This window comes from Aulostomus chinensis, chromosome 15 (assembly GCF_037954235.1).
Source record: "Aulostomus chinensis isolate RoL2024-O1b breed Wild chromosome 15, RoL_Achi_v1.0, whole genome shotgun sequence".
Lineage (NCBI taxonomy): Eukaryota > Metazoa > Chordata > Actinopteri > Syngnathiformes > Aulostomidae > Aulostomus > Aulostomus chinensis.
The window spans coordinates 21853620-21874563 of NC_141334.1; the positions used below are offsets into that span (position 1 = coordinate 21853620).

Consider the following 20944-nt stretch of genomic DNA (forward strand, 5'->3'; position numbering starts at 1 on the left):
GTGTAGGAGATATAGGGACATGACTAAACAAAAGGGTGTAAGTGGAGGTAGGAAAGGAACAGGGGAAAGGAGGGGGGTTGGTCTGTGGAGAGTCTGGTTCAGAATAGGGCTAAGGGGACCACAGGTGGAAGGGAGCTGAGGAGCGATAGACGGGTAGGACAGTGGTAGGGAGAGCATAAGAGGAAGAAGACAGAAAGTGAGAGTGAGTCAGCAGAGGATATGCAAAGTGAGGATGAGGGGAGAGGAGGTGGGGAGGATGAGTGCTTGAATGTAGTGGTGAGGTTTGTTGAGGCGGGTGGTGTGAGCAAGAAGAATCTGTTCAGATTGACAGGGGCACTGAAAGGCTGGCTAGGGGAGATTAAATTTGCACGGGTTCTGGGGGATAGGGACTTACTGGTGGGGTGCAAGAACCTGGGGCAAGTGGAGAAAGCAATTCAAGGAGGGAATGGAAGGAAGATAGTGGGGTGCACAGTGGAGAGGGTAGTGCAGGTGGGGTTGAAGAGGACAGCAGGAGGGGGGTGTAGAGGGGTGATTACAGGGGTTCCAATGGAGGTGGGGGAGGAGGAGATAAAGGAGAGAATAGACACAAAGGGAGGTCCAAGGGTGGTGAAGGTGACAAGGATGAAGAGGGGTCCACAGAGGGAGATTAGTGAAACAGTGGTGGTGGAGTTTGAGGTTGAAGTTCCTCCAGCTCGGGTATTTCTGGGGTGTGTTTTTTTGTGAGGGCCTTCATTCCCCTGCCACTGAGGTGTTTTAATTGTCAGTCTTTTGGGTACACTGCACAGGGTGAGTGGAAGAGGAGATGTCCACGGTGGGCAGGGGAGCACAAGTTTGGAGAGTGTCCTGAGGATGCCCAGCCCCGATGTTGTAGCTGTGGGGGCGCGCATATAGAGAAGCTTTTGGAGGATGTCAGGTGATGAAGGGGGAGGTTGAGGTTCAGAGGGTGAGGGTGTTAGAGAAGGTGTCGTATGCTGAGGCGGTGAAGGTGGTCAGGCAGAGGGAGGAAGGGCAGAGTGCAGTAGAAGGGTCAGGAGCGGTGGGTGGGGCAGGCTTGGGAGGGTGGACAGGTGTAGTAGGGCAGACGGTTGGGGGTAGGGAACAGCCAGGCATGGAGGGTCGGGAAAACAGGAGTGGAGGGCTGGGGTGTCAGTGTAGGGAGAAGGGGTGGGTGGCTAGTGAGCAGGTTGTAGCGTTCGTGGCGGCAGCTATTACCTCCACTATGGAGGTTTCCTCAAAGACCGAGAGGATTAAGATCATAGTGAGACAAGCTGGGTGCCTCTTAGGGATAGAGGAAGTAAGTTTTGAGAAGGTCATGGCCAGGATAGTTGAAGGGAATAGATCGGGGGCAGGGAAGGGTGGACACACTTGAGTATGGTGGTGATCCTTCAGTGTAACGCGAGGAGCTTGTTAGCAAATGGTCAGGAGTTCAAGGTCTACTTAGAGGGAATAGGGGTGCAACCAGACGTGGTGTGTGTTCAGGAAACATGGCGTAAGCCTGGGTTAGATTTTGTGGTGCAGGGATATGTAATTGTGAGGCTAGATAGGATAGGAGGTGGGGGAGGAGGTTTGTGCTACGCTGGTTAGGAGGGGTGTGTCATTTAGGGAGCTAGATAGAGGGGTAGAACAGGAGTACATAGTGGTGGAGGTTTGGGGGGGGGGGTTGTCATAGTTAATTACTATAACCCCTTTGTCAGTTTAGAGGTAGAACGAGCAAACATAATAGGGTCTTCGCCTGAAGTACCTTCAGGCTCAGGCCCTAAAAATTAGTTCGTATCCAGAGGGAGGGGTGGCAGAGGGTAGTGTGGTGCGCAGATTTTAATGCTCATAGTCTACAGTGTTGTTTTCGTCACGCTGGACGAAAAACATCAGAACGGAGCCAGCTGTAGCTGCTGGTCCTCATGGCCACTGTCACGACCCGGTTCAGAGATCGAAACATCGAAGGAGGGAGACGTGGAGTCAACATGACACACAACTAATAATTTATTATTAATCACGCAAAATCAACACAAGGCAAACCATAACATACAATGGAGTGTGGTTATCAGTAGTGTCAGTGGTGAGTGCGAGTGTGTGCATGAGTGTACAGGGGGTGTGTGTGCGCGGTGTGATGGATGCAGAGAACTAAACAAGACATAACTCAAGAAACAACCATCGCTCTGACGTGGGCCAGGAGGAGTGAGCGAGAGCCAGCCGGCCAGGTTGGCCGCCTGCTTTATAGCTCGGAGACACCGGGCCCAGGTGCTCCCAATTAGTCAGCAGCTCTGCCCCATAAAGCTCCAACCTGAGAAGGGAAGGAAGTCACAAATGATGCCACGCCCCCATGCCCGTGACCATGGGGACGTGACACCACGCCCCCATCATCAGTACACACACACTAAAAGCCTCTCTTGGGCCCACACACACACACACACACACACACACGCACACACACAGAAAGTCTGGGCCTGTCTGCAGCGGGTGGTCATAAAAAGAGAGATGATTTATGGTCGAACTTCAGATGCAGTCCAAGGGACAATAAAACAGAATGCCTTGTACGGGCCCGAGGAGACGAGTCAGACGACGGAGCCACCACAGCTTCCTCATGTTGTGGCTTCAAACTTTCAGGAAAAAATACGACAAACATTTGCTGAGAGTCTTTGGCTCTGTTACAATGGCCACGACTGAGGTCACCTGTAACGCTAGAGTCATTTTAGAGAGAAGCGCTTTCGTCAAATTGAACCAGTAGGCTACCTAACGGCAAGTTGTTACTTGACTAGTGTCAGTACAGGTCCTACCGTGCTTCCATGATGCTTCTGTTTGGTTGCCATAAATAGTTGTTTTATATATGCAGAGCAGGAAATTTTGTTTTGATGTTTACATATTTGTAAAAGCATTCATGGCCATGTTGAGATTTAATGTCTCGCGAACTTGACTTGTGGTTGTGAAACTTGTTTGCTGTGAAAAGAGAAGACTGCTGCTCCACCCTCATATTCTAGTAAAATTGTACTTTGTGTCCCATCCTACTTCATATGGAAGTCAAGTGTGCTTTTATTTTTGTCTAATCCTATTTGATTGTGATACAATACTCCTATTGTGTGCCAGTGTGTTGTCTGCATCTGCAACAAAATAATAAAAGTAAAAGGTAGAGAAAGAAAAAGAGGGGGAAAAACTCACCTTTGAAAGTAGATCAGTTTCAGTGCTTCATTCTAATACCTGTATTGGCCTATTAAGTACATACACATATATCTTTTTATTTATAGGTATCTTTGATATTTGACTAAAACCTTTGAGTTTTCGTCGCCTAAAACTAGACTAAAACTATCAAGGCTAGAAATGACTAAAGTTTGACTAAAACTAAGAAGCATTTAGTCCAAAAGACTGAGACTAAAACTAAATCTAAAATGCCTGCCAAAAACAACACTGATAGTGTAGTGTGGGGTGGAGGGCATACAGATGGCAATGGGAGGACGGTAGAGGAATTAATGGAGGTTAGGGCACTATTATGTGACTAGGACCGCCTTCTTCCATCTGCAAAGTATCGCTAAGATGAGGAATATCCTTTCCCAGAGTGATGCTGAGAAACTGGTGCATGCATTTATCACTTCTAGGCTGAACTACTGCAACTCTCTCTTGTCAGGATGTCCTAAATACTCTCTAAAGAGTCTCCAGCTGGTCCAGAACGCTGCAGCAAGGGTTTTGACGGGTGTTAAGAAGAGAGAACACTTCTCTCCCACTTTAGCTTCTCTCCACTGGCTTCCTGTAGGATCTAGAATCGACTTCAAAATCCTTCTGCTGACTTATAAGGCTGTCAATGATAAAGCCCCATCCTATTTGAAAGAACTCATTAGTCCCTACTGTCCTACCAGAGCACTCCTCTCCCAGAATGCAGGTCTTTTAGTGATTCCCAGTATTTCTAAAAACTGACTGGGAGGTAGAACCTTCAGTTACCGGGCTCCTTTACTGTGGAACCAGCTCTCTCCATGGGTCAGAGAGGCAAACACTCTGACTACTTTTAAGTCCAGGCTTAAGACTTTCCTTTATGACAGAGCCTTCAGTTAGGACTGGTTCAGGTAGCTCTGAACCATTGATAGCTATGCTGCTATAGGCTTAGACTGCTGGACACAAAAGGTTACATGGAGCCCTTCCCTCCTCTCCTCTCGTCTCCTCTCCCCCCCTCCTCTCTTCTGCTCTCCCCCTCTCTCCTCCTCTCCTCCCCGCACATTTTTGGAACTGTCATTACCATTACTTGTTGCACTTTGTAGTTTGGCCTTGGTGTCTCGCAGTCTCTCTGTTTCCACAGTTCCACCAGAGCTCCAACCGCCGCCTGCATCGCCCCCCCCCCCCACCCCTCTTTATCCCCTACTATTACACCGGCCCGTGCACCCCTTCCATGAAACAGTCTGCCATCCAGTCCCCCATCAAGCTGGTTGCTCTCCCTGCCTCCCCTTCCAGAAGCTTCCTTCTTCAACTGTTATTAAAATTTCCATGTTTCCCACATTTTGTATTGTAAACTGTTTTCTTGTCTGTAACATCTACTGCACGTCTGCCTGTCCTGGGTGAGGGATCCCTCCTCTGTTGGTCACCCTGAGGTTTCTCAGATTTTTCCCTGTTAAAAGGGTTTTCTATGGAGTTTTTCCTCAGTCGATGTGAGGGTCTAAGGGCAGAGGATGTTGTTATGATGCCATGTGAAGCCCTTTGAGACAAACTGTTTGTGAAAACAGGCTCTACAAATAAAATTGCCTTGCCTTACCTTGCCTAGTATGTATGAATGATGGTAGGGGGACAAGGATAGATGTCAGGACAGGGAATGAGTCAGCTTTACATCTAACACAGGTGTCAAGCGGCTTGGCAGGGGTAAGCAGATGGGAGGTGCTGAATGGGTCGATTGTAGGGAGTGATCATTATCCCGTGTTGTGTGCAGTGGGTGAGAAGGTGCAAGTCATGTCAGGTGAGGGGGTGGAGAGGTGGGTGTTTGGTAAAGCTGATTGTGGGGTGTTTCAGGAAGTGGTGGAGGAGAAGGTGGCTGGGCTTGATATGGAGGGGAGTGTAGATGAGGTAAATGATAGGCTGACATCAGCAATAATTGTAGCCGCAAATGAGAGTATACCAAGGAGTAGAGGGAGGGGAGGCAGGAAGATGGTACCGTGGTGGACAGAGGAGTGTAGTCAGGCAGTGAGGGCAAGGAATAGGGCATTTAGGCAGCTGAAGAGGAGTCATAAAATGAATAGTCTAGTGAGTTATAAGAGGGCACAAGCAGTGGTGAGGAGGGTGGTTAGGCAGGCTAAGAGGGATAGTTGGAGACAGTTTAGTAGTAGCATAGGGAGGACAACCCCAGTGGGAGAGGTATGGGGAATGATTAGGAAAATGGGAGGGGATAGGAGGGAGTGGGGCTACCCAGTGATGACAGCAGGGGGGGAGATAGCAGTGACAGATAGGGAAAAAGTGGAGATGATGGCGGGGGCATTTGCGAGGATACATAGTGAGGATAACTTAACAGAAGAGGAGAGGAGGGGGAGGGGGGCTACTTTGGGCAAGCATTTGGGGGTGTTGGACAGGAGGGAGGATATGGGTGGGACTTGAGTGAAGGGGAACTGGAGGCACTGCTGGGGCTGTACAATAGGGTCTGGGAGGAGGGCAGGATACCAAGGGTGTGGAAAGAGGAAATGGTGATTCCGGTTCGGAAACCAGGGAAGGATACCACTCAACCTTCAGGGTCTATACCCTGAAGGTTGAGGTAAGGCCTATGCCTTAGCTCCAACCTGGGTAAGGTTATGGAGCGGTTAGTGTGTGATAGGTTAACGTATGTGTTGGAGAGGGGAGGGGGGTTAGCTGGGTATCAGAGAGGCTTTAGGAAGGGTAGGAGTACTATGGATGCAGTGGTGAGGTTGGAGAATGAGGTTAGGAAAGCACAGGTAAATAAGGAGTCAGTTGTGGTGGTGGTTTTTGATATTGAGGAGGCATATGATATGATGTGGAGGGAGGGGGTGTTAATTAAACTGCACATGCTGGGGGTAGGAGGTAAGGTGTTTAACTGGGTGAAAGATTTCCTGTCCGAGAGGGTAATACGGGTTAGGATAGGGTGTGAGGTGTCAGGTGAATACACAGTGAGTAATGGCACACCACAGGGCAGTGTAATTAGTCCACTGTTGTATAGTGTTATGATTAATGATGTGTTTTCACAGGTAGGTGGGGATGTAGGGAGAACACTGTTTGCTGATGATGGGGCGCTATGGAAGAGGGGTAGGGACTTGCACATGTAGTGGATAAAGTACAGGAGGCTATAGATGTGGTGGTTGAGTGGGGCTATGAGTGGGGGAGCAGGTTCTCAGTAGATAAGACAGTGTTCTTTACTAGGAAGAGGGATGTGGGTGGTGAAAAGCTTAGGATGTATGGTAGGGAGTTAGAGAGAGTGGGGTCCTTTAAGTATTTGGGAGTAGTTTTTGATAGTAAGTTGACTTGGGTGGAGCACATTAGGAGGGTTGAGGGCAGGTGTAGGAAAGTGATAAATGTGATGAGGTGTATTACTTTCAGATTTGAGATGGTATGGTGCCTTTCCTTGCCAAATTATACAGCTTTCCCATGGTGTGTTCAATACTTTTTTCCTGTGTTATTGCACATAATTCCACATAATCATTATTTATGGATTTGAATGTTGTGATTTCTTTTCATGTGTTGATTATTTGAGTTAATACCAGTGTCTGGAAGAAATGTCACATGAATTGCATCTTTGGAAATAAATGTAATGACAAAAAAGTTAATGCGTTCAATACTTATTTCCCCCATTGTGTATATATATATATATATATATATATATATATATATATATATATATATATATATATGTATATATATATAAAGGCAAGGCTTTTTCAGCCTGAATTATTTGATAGATGAGAAAGGTAGAAATGCCAGAATATTTGCACTGTGTTGCAAGTTTCACAGAAATTCCACCTCTGGAGTTTTTAGACAAATGGTACCAATTAAATCATGAAGTAGATTCAAATTAAGCGGTTGGCATTCCTTACCAGCAGATATTACTTCACTGGAGTGGAGTGGTATAGGCATAGGTATAGGGTGAATGGGATGAGATAGGACCTGTAAAAGCAAGTGTGAAAGCAAATGACTGAGCACCGATGCTAAATACCCTCCATTTGTCTGCACTTTGTCCACTGTCGTGCTGTTGACTATAGTAAGAGTAAGACATCATATTACCGGTCAAAAGCACCATACCCTATATCAAAAGAAGCAGAGCAAGGAACAGCCAACATTCAAGGCTTTGCTTGATGAGGGATTAATTGTGCCATGTCGTTTTCCCCATTTAACACACCAATTATACCCATCAGGAAAAAGGATAATTCCTGGAGATTCGTGCAAGATCTGAAAATGGTAAACCAATGTGTATTACCAAGGCATTCAATTACACCCAACCCACTCACAATTTTAACAGATCTGCCAGCAACACATGGTCTGTTTGTAAGTAGTCGACATTAAGAATGCATGTTTTTCTGTCAGAGTGGATCCAGCATCACAATTTTGGTTTGCATTTTATTTTAAAGGCCAAAGTTATACTTTCAACCGACTTGCTCAGGGATACTGTGAAAGCTTGGGCATCTTCAACAAGGCTTCGGTGTCACGTCTCTCTCACTTCACATCTCCAGCTGGCAGTACTGTCATATCTTATGTTTATGATGTATTGATCACCACCACATCAAGAGAGTCACGTTGAGTTGACACTATAGCGCTCCCCAAATTTCTGGCGAGTGTGAGACTCAAAGTCGACAAACAAAAGTTGCAACTAATCCAGGAAGAATTAAGTATTTTGGTCATATCCTCCTGGATGTAGGGCCCTAGATGCCTCGTGCATCTCAATGATAACATCATGTCCCAGACCCAGGACAAAACAACAGATGTTACACTTTTTAGGAATGGTTGGACTGACAAACTGCCACTGACTAATGTGAAAAAGCTTTCATGGACCTAAAAAAAAGGTTTAGAACCAACCCCAGCTATGGGACTGCCAAATTATGAATTGTCATTTCATTTATTCATCTGGGAAAAAATCTGGCGACATGTCCAGTGTTTTACCTCAAATTCATGGCAATTAATACAGGCCAGTAGCATATTTGTGCGAACAACTAGCTCCTGTGGCGAGAGGTTTAATTCAATATACGAAAGCAGTAGCAGCAGTATTGGTGTTGTGCCAACTCAACCAGGTCAAGAGATTAATTCAGAGATGTGACAATTAGTCCAGCTGAAGAAAGGCTTTCGGCCTGTGAGGCCTAACACCCCTTTTCAAAGCCTGAATTCAAGTGACCACATGTTCTTGAACAAAGGGTCATAAAAGAGGTGTGATGAATCTGGCCACTGGCCCCCCTCTGAGAACCTGGCCACTGACCACGTCCAAGAACCTGTCAAAATGCTATTGGCTGAGAGCCAGTATCATCCCACAGGAAGTGACATCATCGGCCTCCACATATAAACTTCAGCACGAAGAAGATTCTCTCTCTCTCGGGGATTTTCTTCTCTCTGTGGTTTTCTTCCCTTGGGTGGTTTGCGACGTCTTCAGAAGATTCAACCCTCCGGTTCTCCACCTCGGACCTCGAGTGCAGTGCAGTGACGACAGAGACTGCACAAGGACAACTCTCTCCCTCCTGTCACAGCATCCAGAGAAGCCACCGTCGAGCCACGCAATCAGCGTGAACTGGTCCCTGGTGAAAGAAAGCTCAACAGCTTCTTCATCCTTCCCACCAGTAACTCCAGCAGACCCTGCAGGCTGCCCACCGCCGCTCTGCTGCCCTCTGAGTCGAGCCGAACCGCGCTCCGTAACACGGCAACCGAATACCTTACCGCTCCACCGGGTCAAGTAAGGATTCCTTTAACTAGGCATTTTCTGGGCAAAGAAATAGCTTAGTGTGTTGTATAATGTCTATGAATGCTCTGTTTATGTGACGGAAGTCCCGTAATTAGCACAAATTACATAGCATTGTACGTTATTTATTGACGTTAGTTATTAATAACCATGACATCTCAAGAAGGTGTTACCGGTTATTAATACTGCATAAGTGTGTTAACACATTTTTGGGTTTACCTTTGTTCTTTTCCCTCTCTCTCTATCTCTCTCTCGACAAGCCCGCCGCTTAGTTATTAACATTCCATAAGTTCTACCTCCACGGTGCTAACTAGCGGCTAGCTAGCCTCAGCTAACTAGCCTAGCTGTTAACCCTGCTGCGACGCTAACTGGGTGCCAGGCAACCAGACTCCCTCTCCCCTTACTCACTCCCTCACTCTCACACACACACACACACACTATCACTCGTGTCTTTTGGTTAGATAACCGTTATACCAACGTGTTGCTGATTGATGGATGCACTGTGTTAATAAATATATTTTCATTATATGAGAGAAGTCGTAGTGTCTTTTGTGTACGAATTTGTAGTCACGTGTCTAAGCAATAGCCAGGACTCGGATCTCATTCTTCGAACATCAGAGCTATCCCTAGGTAGTTAATGTTACAGAATATTGACTGTTTAGTAGATTAACTCTGTTCAAGACTGATGACTTTTAGAAGTTTGGTTGTATTATTGTATTGTATTGTATTGGTTGTTTCCCTGAACTCATCAGGGTGGTGCCCCAAATAATTAATATTTAATATTCATTAATAATTTATTTAATAATCAATAATTATATTGATAATTATCGATTATCATTATTTTTGACCAATTCGCTCTTCAGCGCACAACATTGGCATGCAGTGACATTGTCTTATTTCATCCTCTAACTGTCCACGTCCCACATGAAGTTCATTCGCTTCTGCTACAAGCAAAAAATTTGCATCTCACGCCCGCCCACTTATTATCATATCTGCTACTTTGAATTTTTTCGCACGTAAACTGTTTTCTTGTCTGTAATAACATCTACTGCACGTCTGTCTGTCCTGGGTGAGGGATCCCTCCTCTGTTGCTCACGCTGAGATTTCTCAGATTTTTCCCTGTAAAAGGGTTTTCTATTGAGTTTTCAGTCGATGTGTGGGTCTAAGGGCAGAGGATGTTGTTATAATGCCATGTAAAGCCCTTTGAGACAAACTGTTTGTGAAAACGGGCTATACAAATAAAATTGCCTAGTCTTGTCATGTAACTCTTGCACGATGTACTTGTCACAGCTACGGCTAGGGCTTCCCCACCCACATCCTCACCTCAACCTCAGACTCCCACCTCCTGACCAGTCACTGGAAGTGCGGCCATGTCACCCTCACCCGCCACACTCTATCAAAGCCCCAGCAAAAGTGGACGGATCGCCGGATCTTCCCATAGCTTCCTGTGGCAAGTATAGTCCTCAGTCTTGAGTATATCTGATAGCCGAAGAACTCAGTATCTTGTTTTTTCCTTTCCTATTCGAGTTTTTGATCTTGTCTGTTTCCTTGCCTCAGAGATGTTCACAAGTCTTTTTTTGCAAGTCCAAGTCAAGTCTCAAGTCTTTGGTCACGAGTCCAAGTCAAGTCTCAAGTCTTTGGTCACAAGTCCAAGTCAAGTCCCAAGTCTTGAATAGATGAAAGTCTCATGTCTCTTCTGGTTGTAATGAGCGTTCTGTCATCTGCTGCTATCCACTCTGCTAATACTGCACAGCTATATCCAGGAAATTCAAACCATTTACTGTATTTATTATCACTCCTTTATCTAATAGCATACAGTATCAGTACTGATTAGTTGTTTGTTATGACACCTCATAGAGGCAGCCACCTACGGGGGAGAGGTGGATCTGGAGGAATACACCTCCTCCGTCCTCGGCTGCATCTCCAAGTGTGCTGATGATGTCATCACCACCAGGGCAGTAACCTCCTACCCGAACCAGAAACCCTGGCTAAATATGGAAGTGAAAGGGCTGCTGAAAGCCAGGGATGCTGCATTCAAGGCAGGTGAGGCATCAGCACTCACCGAGGCAAGGAAAGAATTGAAGGCAGCCACCGCGAGGGCTAAAGCCACAGACGCCCAGCAAACACAGGGTTACTTCAACTCAAATGATACTCGGCGCATGTGGAAGGGCATCAAGCTGCAGGCCCTGACAACATCCTGGGGTGAGTACTGAAGGACTGTTCACAACAGCTGTCCGAGGTGCAGGTGGACATCTTCAACACCTCACTGGCGTGGTCATCTGTCCCCACCTGCCCAAAGACTGCCACTATTGTTCCTGTCCCCAAGTGCTCCACAGTGACAGGCCTAAATGACTACCGACCCATTGCGCTCACCCCAGTAGTCATGAAGTGCTTGAGAGGCTGGTCAAGGCCCACATCAAGACCTCCATCAATGTCACTGTGGACCCCCACCACTACGCCTACAGGCAAAATCGCTCCACTGATGACGCCATTTCATCTGTGGTCCACACAGCCCTCACCCATCTGGAGAGCAGGAACTCCTACGTCCGCCTGCTCTTCCTGGACTTTTCCTCCGCCTTCAGCACCATCATCCCACTAACCCTGGTGTAGAAGCTCTCCTCCCTTGGATTGAGTCCCACATTGGGGAATTGGGTCCTGGACTTCCTGATCAACAGACCTCAGACCGTCAGGATCCACAACACTGTCTCTTCCATCTCCCTCAGCACCAGCTCGCCACAGGACTGTGTTGAGCCCCCTCCGTTTCACTCTGTTGACGTACGACACTCCAGCTGCCATATAGTCAAGTTTGCAGATGACACAGCTGTAGTAGGACACATCACCAACAACGATGAGGTCGAAGACAGAGAGGAGGTGGAACACGTGGTTCAATGGTGCAGAGCAAACAACCTCTGCATCAGGGTCCAGAAGACCAAGGAGATGGTGGTGGACTTTCGGAGGGACAAGCACCCTCCCCTGCAAATTGGTGGCGCAGCTGTAGAAGTGATATATATATATAGATATAGATATAGATATAGATAGATAGATAGATAGATAGATAGATATATCTATCTATCTATATCTATATCTATATATATCTCGCTGGAGCCCCCCTGCCCTCCATTCAGGAACTGTACTCCTCCTGAGTCAGGAAGAGGGCAGGGAACATCATTAGAGACCCTTCTCACCCTGGACACAAACTGTTCTCACTCCTCCCCTCTGGCAGGCGCGACAGAATCCTGCGACAAAAACAACAAGACTGAAAAACAGTTTCTTTCCCACTGCCATATCTCTCTTAAAAAGCTGGGGCCTCATGTATGAACGCGGTTTACGCAAGACAAACTTAAGTACGGCAGGATCTACGCTCACGTTCTGATGTATCAACGCGAAATGTTAGTCGATTCTTGCGCTGTGTCACGCCAACTCTGGAGGTGCCGTAGAAGTTGGCGGAAAGCAGATTCTTGCGTTAACTGCACTTTGGTCCGTTGGCGACACCCTGTGGCGGTGTTTGGTGACTGACATTATTTGATAACCGCACATACATCGGGCACAAAAAAGCATTTCAGCGGGAGATAGCGGACCGTTCCGGGGTGAGCCAGTCGACCCTCAGCCGGGCCATGCCCTTGGTGGTGGACCTGCTCATTCGCCTCTCCCGCAGGTACATTAAATTCCCTTACGGTGCGGTTGAACAGGCCAATATTAAAGTGCGATTTGCAGCAATAGCCGGATTCTCTAATGTAATCGGAGCCATTAACTGCACTCATGTTGCCATAAAACCGCCTTTCCATGAGGAATACGCTTACGTAAATCGTAAGGGTGGATCCATGTGAGCCAGATGATGCACCGCCGTGAAGTGGAGGACTGTCCACCAACGTCGGCCTGGTGCTGGAGCCGGGGGAACGGACTGTCCCGAATGACACTAGTCCTGGCGGAGGGGCTGGCGCAGGAGCCAGCAGGGATGCTGCACGTCGGCGGCTTTGCAGATGGATCAACTTCTGTCAATAAACATATTGGTTTATTTAAATGGCAGATTGTGTATTGTTTTGCGTTTACAAAGCATGTGGAAATGTTGCGTAAGAGAGTTATTACTTATATATATATATATACACACAAGTATATATACGTATATATATATATACTTGTATATATATATATATGTATATATATACACGTGTATATATATATACGTATATATACACATATATACATACATATATATACATACACACACACACATATATATACATACACACACACACATATATATACATACACACACACACACATATATATACACATACACACACACACATATATATACATACATATATACATACACATATATACATACATATATACATACACATATATACATACATATATATACATACATATATACAAATATATATTGTTATTTTTTTATTTCCTTCTGTAAATATCTTTTCTGTTTGTAATACCTACTTCTGTTCTCTACTCTCTATTATGCTATCGCTTGCTATCCCGGGACCAGAGTTCAATTTTCGTACCACCAACATGGAAATTAGAGTAGTATGACAATAAAGATCCTTCAATCCTTGAATTATATAATCACTTTAAACTGGGTATTGCGATGTATTGTTTAATTACACTGGGTCTCTAATGACATCTTTTAAGTCTTCTATAAATCAACACATTCCTCGATCCTGTCATTCAAACCCAGTGTAAAGGTAACCTGAAAAACCTGTAACATTAACGTTGCATGGTCAACAATAAACCTGTAACCTGCCTGTAAGCCGACAGTATAACTATGTATTTTTCTATGTTTAACATTAGCCATTAAATGGTGGCAGAGGTATGTAACATCAATTTTTTTATGGCATATCAACGCCATTCAATACAAACAAGTGTGACAAGCAAATTAATACTCATCCATCTTTTAAAATATTCAATTACAAAGCTAGTAGCAAACTAAGTTAACGTAACATAGCTGATGCTGAGTTAAATATGTTTGCTAACCGTCCATATGCGCTAATGTGACTAACATACCAATCTGGGTGAGTTTTCAGGTGCCTGATAAAATTTTATGTGGTTGATCTAGCATCCTTAATTTTGTTGGTGCTGTCTTATTTGAAGTTTTTATCACCAAACATAATTACAAAGGGTACAGCAGCAGCTGCAGGTGTGCCCGTCCCCATAGTGTTACCGTCATCTGAGGAAAGAGTGCGTGGGGTGCATACCTGCTGCGTAATATGGTTATTACCATGACAAAAAGAAGGGAATGACATTAAGCTCGTCAGACGTTTCAGTTTCCTCAATGTTAATACGCCAAAAAAGAAAACATAATGATTGTTCACGAGTCCCAAAACTTGAGTCCGAGTCGAGTCATTAGTCTTTTCAGAACGAGTTCTAGTCAAGTCTCTGTATGTGTGACTTAAGTGCGACTTGAGTCTGAGTCGCAAACTCGAGTCCCCATCTCTGCCTTGCCTTCCTGCAGAAGGTTACCACCTCATTAGACATCCTGAGTTCTCCTGTTTTTTTCCTCACTCCAGTGGATGCCCTGAGTTATAGTAATAAATGCCTGACCAGGCAATTAACCCTTCCCTTGCTTCCTGTGTGGTTGTGCTTTGATCCTACTCACAAAAATCTTAACAGTGCTACACTAAATCCAGCCACTCTCTTGCCAACTCCCCAGGCTGGGGACAGACAGAGGGTAAAGGAGGCCAGGTCTGTGGGATGCTTTGCCCTTGGCACATGTCTGGCAAGCAGCCTCTTTAGAGTCCGCCTGCATGGAGGGCCACCAGAAATGCCAGTTGAGGAGCTGGAGGTTGCTGTTCATGCCTGGGTGACTGGAAAAAGAGGAGCAATGTGCCCACTTCAGCACTTGTGACCTCACCGCCTCAGGAACAAAGCACCTTCCAGGGGGGCCATTTCCAGGGTCCGGCTGGGTGTGCAAAGCGCCCTCTAATCCCCTCAATTTCCCATCTGAGGGTTCCTATGATGCTGGAGGGCTGCAGGATGGTGTCATGGCTCAAGACGGTGTCTGAAATGGAAAAATGCCCGGAAACAGCATCTGGCTTGACATTTTTGCTTCCAGGGCAGTAAGTGAGTGAGAAGTTAAAGCGATCAAAGAACAGAGCCCGCTGAGCTTACCTGGAGTTCATTTGTTTGGTAGATTATATGTATGACCGATTTTTGTGGCCAGCCCATTCCGTAAACAGATGATCCGCCCCCTCAAGCCAGTGTCGCCACTCCTCTAACTCCAATTTGACCGCCAGGAGTTCTCTGTCCCTCACATCATAGTTGCACTCTGGGGCTGTCAGTTGGCAGGAGAAAAATGCACATGGATGGAGCAAATTGTCTGACTCACCACAATGTGAGAGCACTGCTCCTACCCCCATATCAGCGGCATCCTCTTCCATGATGAAAGGCCATTGGAGGTCTACCTGGATGGGGATGGGACTGATTGAAGAAGGCATTGTTGGCCTAAGGTGTTCTCTAAGGTATCTTAGAGAAAATGAGACCGGACAGGGGAACTGCAACTGAACTGAAACCCTTAAGTGACGGTAAAAATTAGCGAAGCCCAGGAGGAAGCATTGAAGCTGTTTGACAGAGGTGGGGATTGGCCACTGGGTTACTGCCTTAAGTTTCTCCAGGTCTGCTTTTACCTGGCCACTTTGAATAATGTGCCCTAGGAAGAAGATAGAACTGCAGTGGAACTCACATTTCTCAGCTTTCACGAAGAGACGGTTCTCCAGTTACCGCTGCAGAACCTGTCGTACATATCTCCTGTGTTCCTCCTCCAATCAGGGAAAGATAAGAATGTCATCTAAATATACAAAACAGAAATGGTTAATGAAGTCCCTCAATACATCATTTACCAGAGCCTGAAAAACTGCTGGTGCATTTGTGAGCCTGAACGGCATCACCAGATACTCAAAGTGTCCCAGGTGAGTATTAAAAGCAGTCGTCCACTCATCTCCTTCCTTTATTCATACCAGGTGATACTCATTCCTGAGGTCGAGCTTGGAAAAGATGGTGGCACCATGCAAAAGTTCAAAGGCGTATGTCAAGAGGGGCAAGGGAAACTTATTGCGGATGGTGATCTGATTGAGGCCACGGAAATCGATACAGGGATGGAGTGTTTTGTCTTTTTTGGTCACGAAAAAGAAGCCTGCCCCCAGTGCAGAGGTGGAGGGTCTGATGGTACCTGTTGCCAGGGAATCAGCGATGTATCTCTCCATGGCTTCTCTCGAGGCGAGAGAGGTTGTAGAGTCGACCGGGGGGAAGGGGTGCGTCTGGAATGTGATCAGCTGAGCAATCATAGGGCCGATGAGGAGGCAGAGAGAGGGCACTCTCCTTGCTGAACACAGAGGCGAGGTCATGGTACATGGAAGGAACACCGGATAGATCAGTGGATGGAGAAACCTCTGCTCCCTTAGGAGGACGAGCAGACAGGTTTGAAAACATTGATTTTCCCACTTGAGGATCTTAGCTGCAGTCCAGTCAATCTGAGGGTTATGATGCACCAGCCACGGATGACCCCGGATTATAAGGGATAGAGGGAGAGGACAGGATTTTAAAAGACAGACTTTCACTTTGCTTACCAGATACCCAGATATCAAGGGGGCGGGACTGATGGACAACACAAGACAGCTCCTTTCCGTCTAAGGCTCGAACCACTATGGGCTTCTCCAGGGATTCTGTGGGAATAAAAGCTTTAGACACAAAAGGTGGGGAAGAGAGAAGAGGCAGAGCGCAACAATGGCAAAGAAAGAAGTGGAAAAATTGTCAAGAAAATGCAAATGGTGTATGGGTTCATAGTCCATCAGGCAGACCAGCGCTTCCAAAGTCATGTTTTCATATCATTGCAAAGCTGTCCCTTGGCATACACTATGCAAATGCTATGAGTCAAGTCAAGTCAAGTCAATTTTATTTATATAGTGCCAAATCACAACAAAAGTTATCTCATGACACTTTACAGGTAGAGCAGGTCTAGTACCACACTCCTTCAATGAATTTACACCCAGCAATTCTCCATGAGCAGCAATGGGGACTGCCTTCTGCTTTGACGGGTTGGGGGGAAAGAGAACCGGAGAGTGGGGCAGAGACAAAGACAGATAATGGAGGAAGACAGATATGCAGAAGGAAAGAGTGGGACAGAGATAAAGAGAGAAAGAAAGGGAAGAGACTGATGGACAGACGAGGACGTGAGCAGGTGGAGCTACGGGTGGCAGCTTGAGCCTCTTCAGGTCTGCAGCCTCCTCCAGCAGCACCCGGGATCTGGGATGAGGGGAGCCTGAAGGCTCCGGAGAAGAAGACGAGATCGTAATACGTATGAGTAAGATTTATGTATGACACATATAGGAGGACAGAGAGGGAAGAGAGGAGGAGCGAGAAGCCCAGTGCACCATGGGAGATCCCCCAGCAGCCTAAGCCTATAGCAGCAGATCTAAGGGCCAGCCTAAGCAGCCCTAACTATAAGCCTGATCAAAAAGGAAGGTCTTTAGTCTGCTCTTAAAGGTCGAGAGGGTGTCTGTATCCCGGACCAAAACTGGGAGACGGTTCCACAGGAGGGGAGCCTGATAGATGAAGGCTCTGGCTCCCATTCTACTTTTAGAAACTCTAGGAACCACAAGTAACCCTGCATCCTGGGAGCGAAGGGTTCTAGTTGGAAAATAGAGGACTATGACGTCTGTCAGGTATGAAGGAGCCTGACTGTAGAGGACTTTGTATGTTAGAAGGAGAATTTTGAATTCTATTCTAAATTTGACAGGGAGCCAATGCAGAGAAGCCAGTACAGGAGAAAGACATGGTCTCACACATCAATTCATCAATGATTGAGCTATAATAATATACAAATGGATCCATGATCTTTCATTCAATAACCCTATCTTATCTGCCCAACAACATTTACAGATTTTCTATCCTAAAAATTTTTTGACATGTCCTGGAGCTGCTCAGGAGGGGCACATGTTGACACACTGGTTACAGTGTACAGTCGCCCCCCCCCCCACCGTCAACTTTCTAATCAATATACTGTATGCAAGCTCTTTCTATCCTCAAAAAGTCTTCTTCTCTTATCTATCACTTTTTTTTCTATCTTTTCACATGTTGTGTTACATCATTGGTGAGTTAGCCTACATCATCCATATTTTAAGCCTGAGAGAGACTAAAACCACATGTTGCAGCATGCTTGGCGTCTTATTACATCTCGCAAAATCTTGTTCAGCTTGTTCTGTGAGTTTATGACAAGGGGATCTAAAGGGGAAAAGAGTGGGGAGAAAATAAAAGCAGCTCTCATTACTTAGTATTAACTTCTTAGTACATGTGTCTGTTTGGCTGTTTGAAGATAAAGACAATTTAAGGAACACATAATGAATGTAAAACGTGAAGTGATTATTTGTTTCCATTTATCAGAAGTCCACCCTTAAATTAATTAACCCTCCAATTCATTTACCCCTGTGTCTACCAGGTTGCATTACATTACGCCCATAGCCGCTGGGATAGGCTCCAGCCCCCCTGTGGCTCTTAATAGGAATAAGCGGAAGAAAATGGATGGATGGGATGGAAATTTAAATCTGTGGTGACTGGCCTACCAAATAACATTTTTGCTAAGAATTTCTTCAGATTTGGCTTCTTCCTTTCCTTTTTTAAGAGCTGGTGGTGGTCATGTTTTGTTAAGCACATTGGCCAATCAGTTATCTTTCCACGCGTGTAATTAGCTGACTTCAAGGATGTAATGGGGTTGCTGATGGGCATTGCTTTATTTTTAATTTTTAGTGCACAATACCAAGACGATGTTGACAATACCAAGATATTGTGGTCAAATCTGGGGTTATAAAATTACAAATTTAAAACACAATAGTAATCGTAGTATCTTCGCCCCGGAGGACCTCCGGGCTCAGGCCCGAATTAAAGCTGCAAGCAGCGTTGTTAGGGCCTGAGCCTCCGCACGCCTGCAACCGGGTTCCAAACGCCGGCCCGAATCCAATGGTGTATTTGGCAAATCCCTGGGCCTTGTAGTTTAGGAGATAGAAACCTGAGTCTGATGAAGAGTGCGAGTGCAGAGCTGAGAGCTGGCTCTTTAAGCACCCCTCCCCCGTTGCACTCTGCTGTCTGTGTCAGAGTGGAGAGCAGAGGAGGATTTTGACATTTTCAGTGTGTCAAAATCAAATAGCTCTTCATGTGTTGTCAAAAGTGGAACATAATACCATATTTTGGTAGGGATTTTTGTCAGGAATACAGTGGTGTGTATTTTGAGGCTGTGGGAATTTTTGTTTACATGTGAGAAGCGAGTGTTTGAGAGTATGTACCATGAGAGCAGACAGGTGCCCCGTTGGTTTCCATTGTAAGGTGAAAATTGTAAAAAGTGTCTCCCCCACTCTGAGGGCTTATAAAATCCAAACCGTTTGCGCTGTATAAAAACCTTTAGCAACTTTTGATCAGCAGAGTTTGGAGAGTCATGTATTAAGCTTTGGAAGCAATACCATTAACGCCCTAGGAGGAGATAGCATTCGTTCGGGGCGCAAAATTATCCAAAATTGGACATTCGTGTCCAAATTGAGGACGTACTGTTAGAGTTAGGTCAGGGGTTTCTGTGTATGATTTGTCCATCTTGACGAGACAAATAAAACGGTGTTCGTCCGCACCCGATGTGTGTACCAAATTTGGTGAGTTTTGAGCATGTTCAGGGGGTCAAATTAACTTTTGGAGTGGCAAGTGAGTCGAGCAAACATAATAGGGTCTTCGCCCCGGAGTACCTCCGGGCTCAGGCCCTAATAAATAAATTTAGATGGCCATTGGGCTACACCAGGGGTCTGCAACCTTTTTTTTATCAAAAGAGCCATTTCGCCCCCTCTTTCAACAAAGAAAAACAGTCTGGAGCCGCAAAACACAACACAACTTATAAACTTTTATTAGGGCCTGAGCCGGGAGGCACTCCAGGGCGAAGACCCTATTATGTTTGCTTGGCACACTCGCCAATTCAAAAGTTAACTTGAGCCCCTAAACACGCTCAAAAACTCACCAAATTTGGTACACACATCGAGTGTGGCTACAAATTCGATAATTAATCAAAAAAGCAGCGCTGTACTCAACATCTAGCGCCACCTAGATACACAAAAAAAACTACGCCACGGCCTGTAGGAATGTCCTACAGACATGGGACCAACACCGTTTTATTCGTCTCATAAAGACGGACAAATCATACAGAGACACCCCTGACCTAACTCCAACAGGACGTCACGATTCCAAAGCTTAATACATGACTCTCCAAACTCTGCTGATTAAAAGTTGTTAAAAGTTTTTATAAAGCGTGAACGGTTTGGATTTTATAAGCCCTCAAAGTGTGGGAGACACTTTTTACACTTTTCACCTTACAATGGAAACCAATGGGGCACCTGTCTGCTATCATGGTACATACTCTCAAACACTCGCTTCTCACATGTAAACTAAAACTCCCACAGCTTCAAAATACACACCACTGTATTCCTGACAAAAATCCCTCCAAAAATATGGTATTATGTTCCACTTTTGCCCGACATGTGCAGAGCTATTTCATTTTGACACACTACAAATGTCAACATCCTCCTCTGCTCTCCACTCTGACACAGACAGCAGAGAGCAGCGGGGAAGGGGTTCTTAAAGGGACAGCTCTCGGCTCTGCTCTCACTCTCGGCATCACACTCAGGCTTCTATCTCCGAAACTACAAGGCCCAGGGCTTTGCCAATTACAGTGTTGGATTCGGGCTGGCGTTTGGCACCCGTCGCGGCTGCGCAGAGGCTCAGCCCTTACCAACGCTGCTTGCAGCTTTAATTTTTTTTTTTTTAACCTGTCCTGTTCAGTAGCTGAGGCAAGCAGCATCAATGTTCCTGGTGCCTAGCTGTACTGAAGCAGTTTTACTCTGCAAAGGAGGAATCTGATAAACTCCTCCTATTGCTATTTATGTTTAATTTTATTAGGAATGGTATTGGTTCATTGATAAAGCTACTGGACTGAGGCTCAGGAGTGGATAGAAAGAGAGAACAGGGACAGGATAGGGAAGACAAGGGGGAGGGGGGAGACAAAAACAACAACAGCAGTAGCAGAAAAAAACAAACAAACAAAAAGTAACAACAACA

The 20944-nt window shown here is 45.8% G+C and overlaps 1 long non-coding RNA gene across 1 annotated transcript; it reads right to left on the bottom strand.

The window, feature by feature from the left end:
• Window positions 1–2164: 2164 nt before the first annotated feature.
• On the bottom strand, window positions 2165–17221 carry LOC147249165 (uncharacterized). The gene is made up of 8 exons (XR_015119490.1): window positions 16429–17221; window positions 16032–16184; window positions 15546–15650; window positions 15217–15267; window positions 14975–15137; window positions 14718–14864; window positions 12649–12840; window positions 2165–2281 (listed from the first exon to the last, which is right to left on the bottom strand). It is a non-coding gene; the product is annotated as an uncharacterized LOC147249165 (long non-coding RNA).
• Window positions 17222–20944: the final 3723 nt, after the last annotated feature.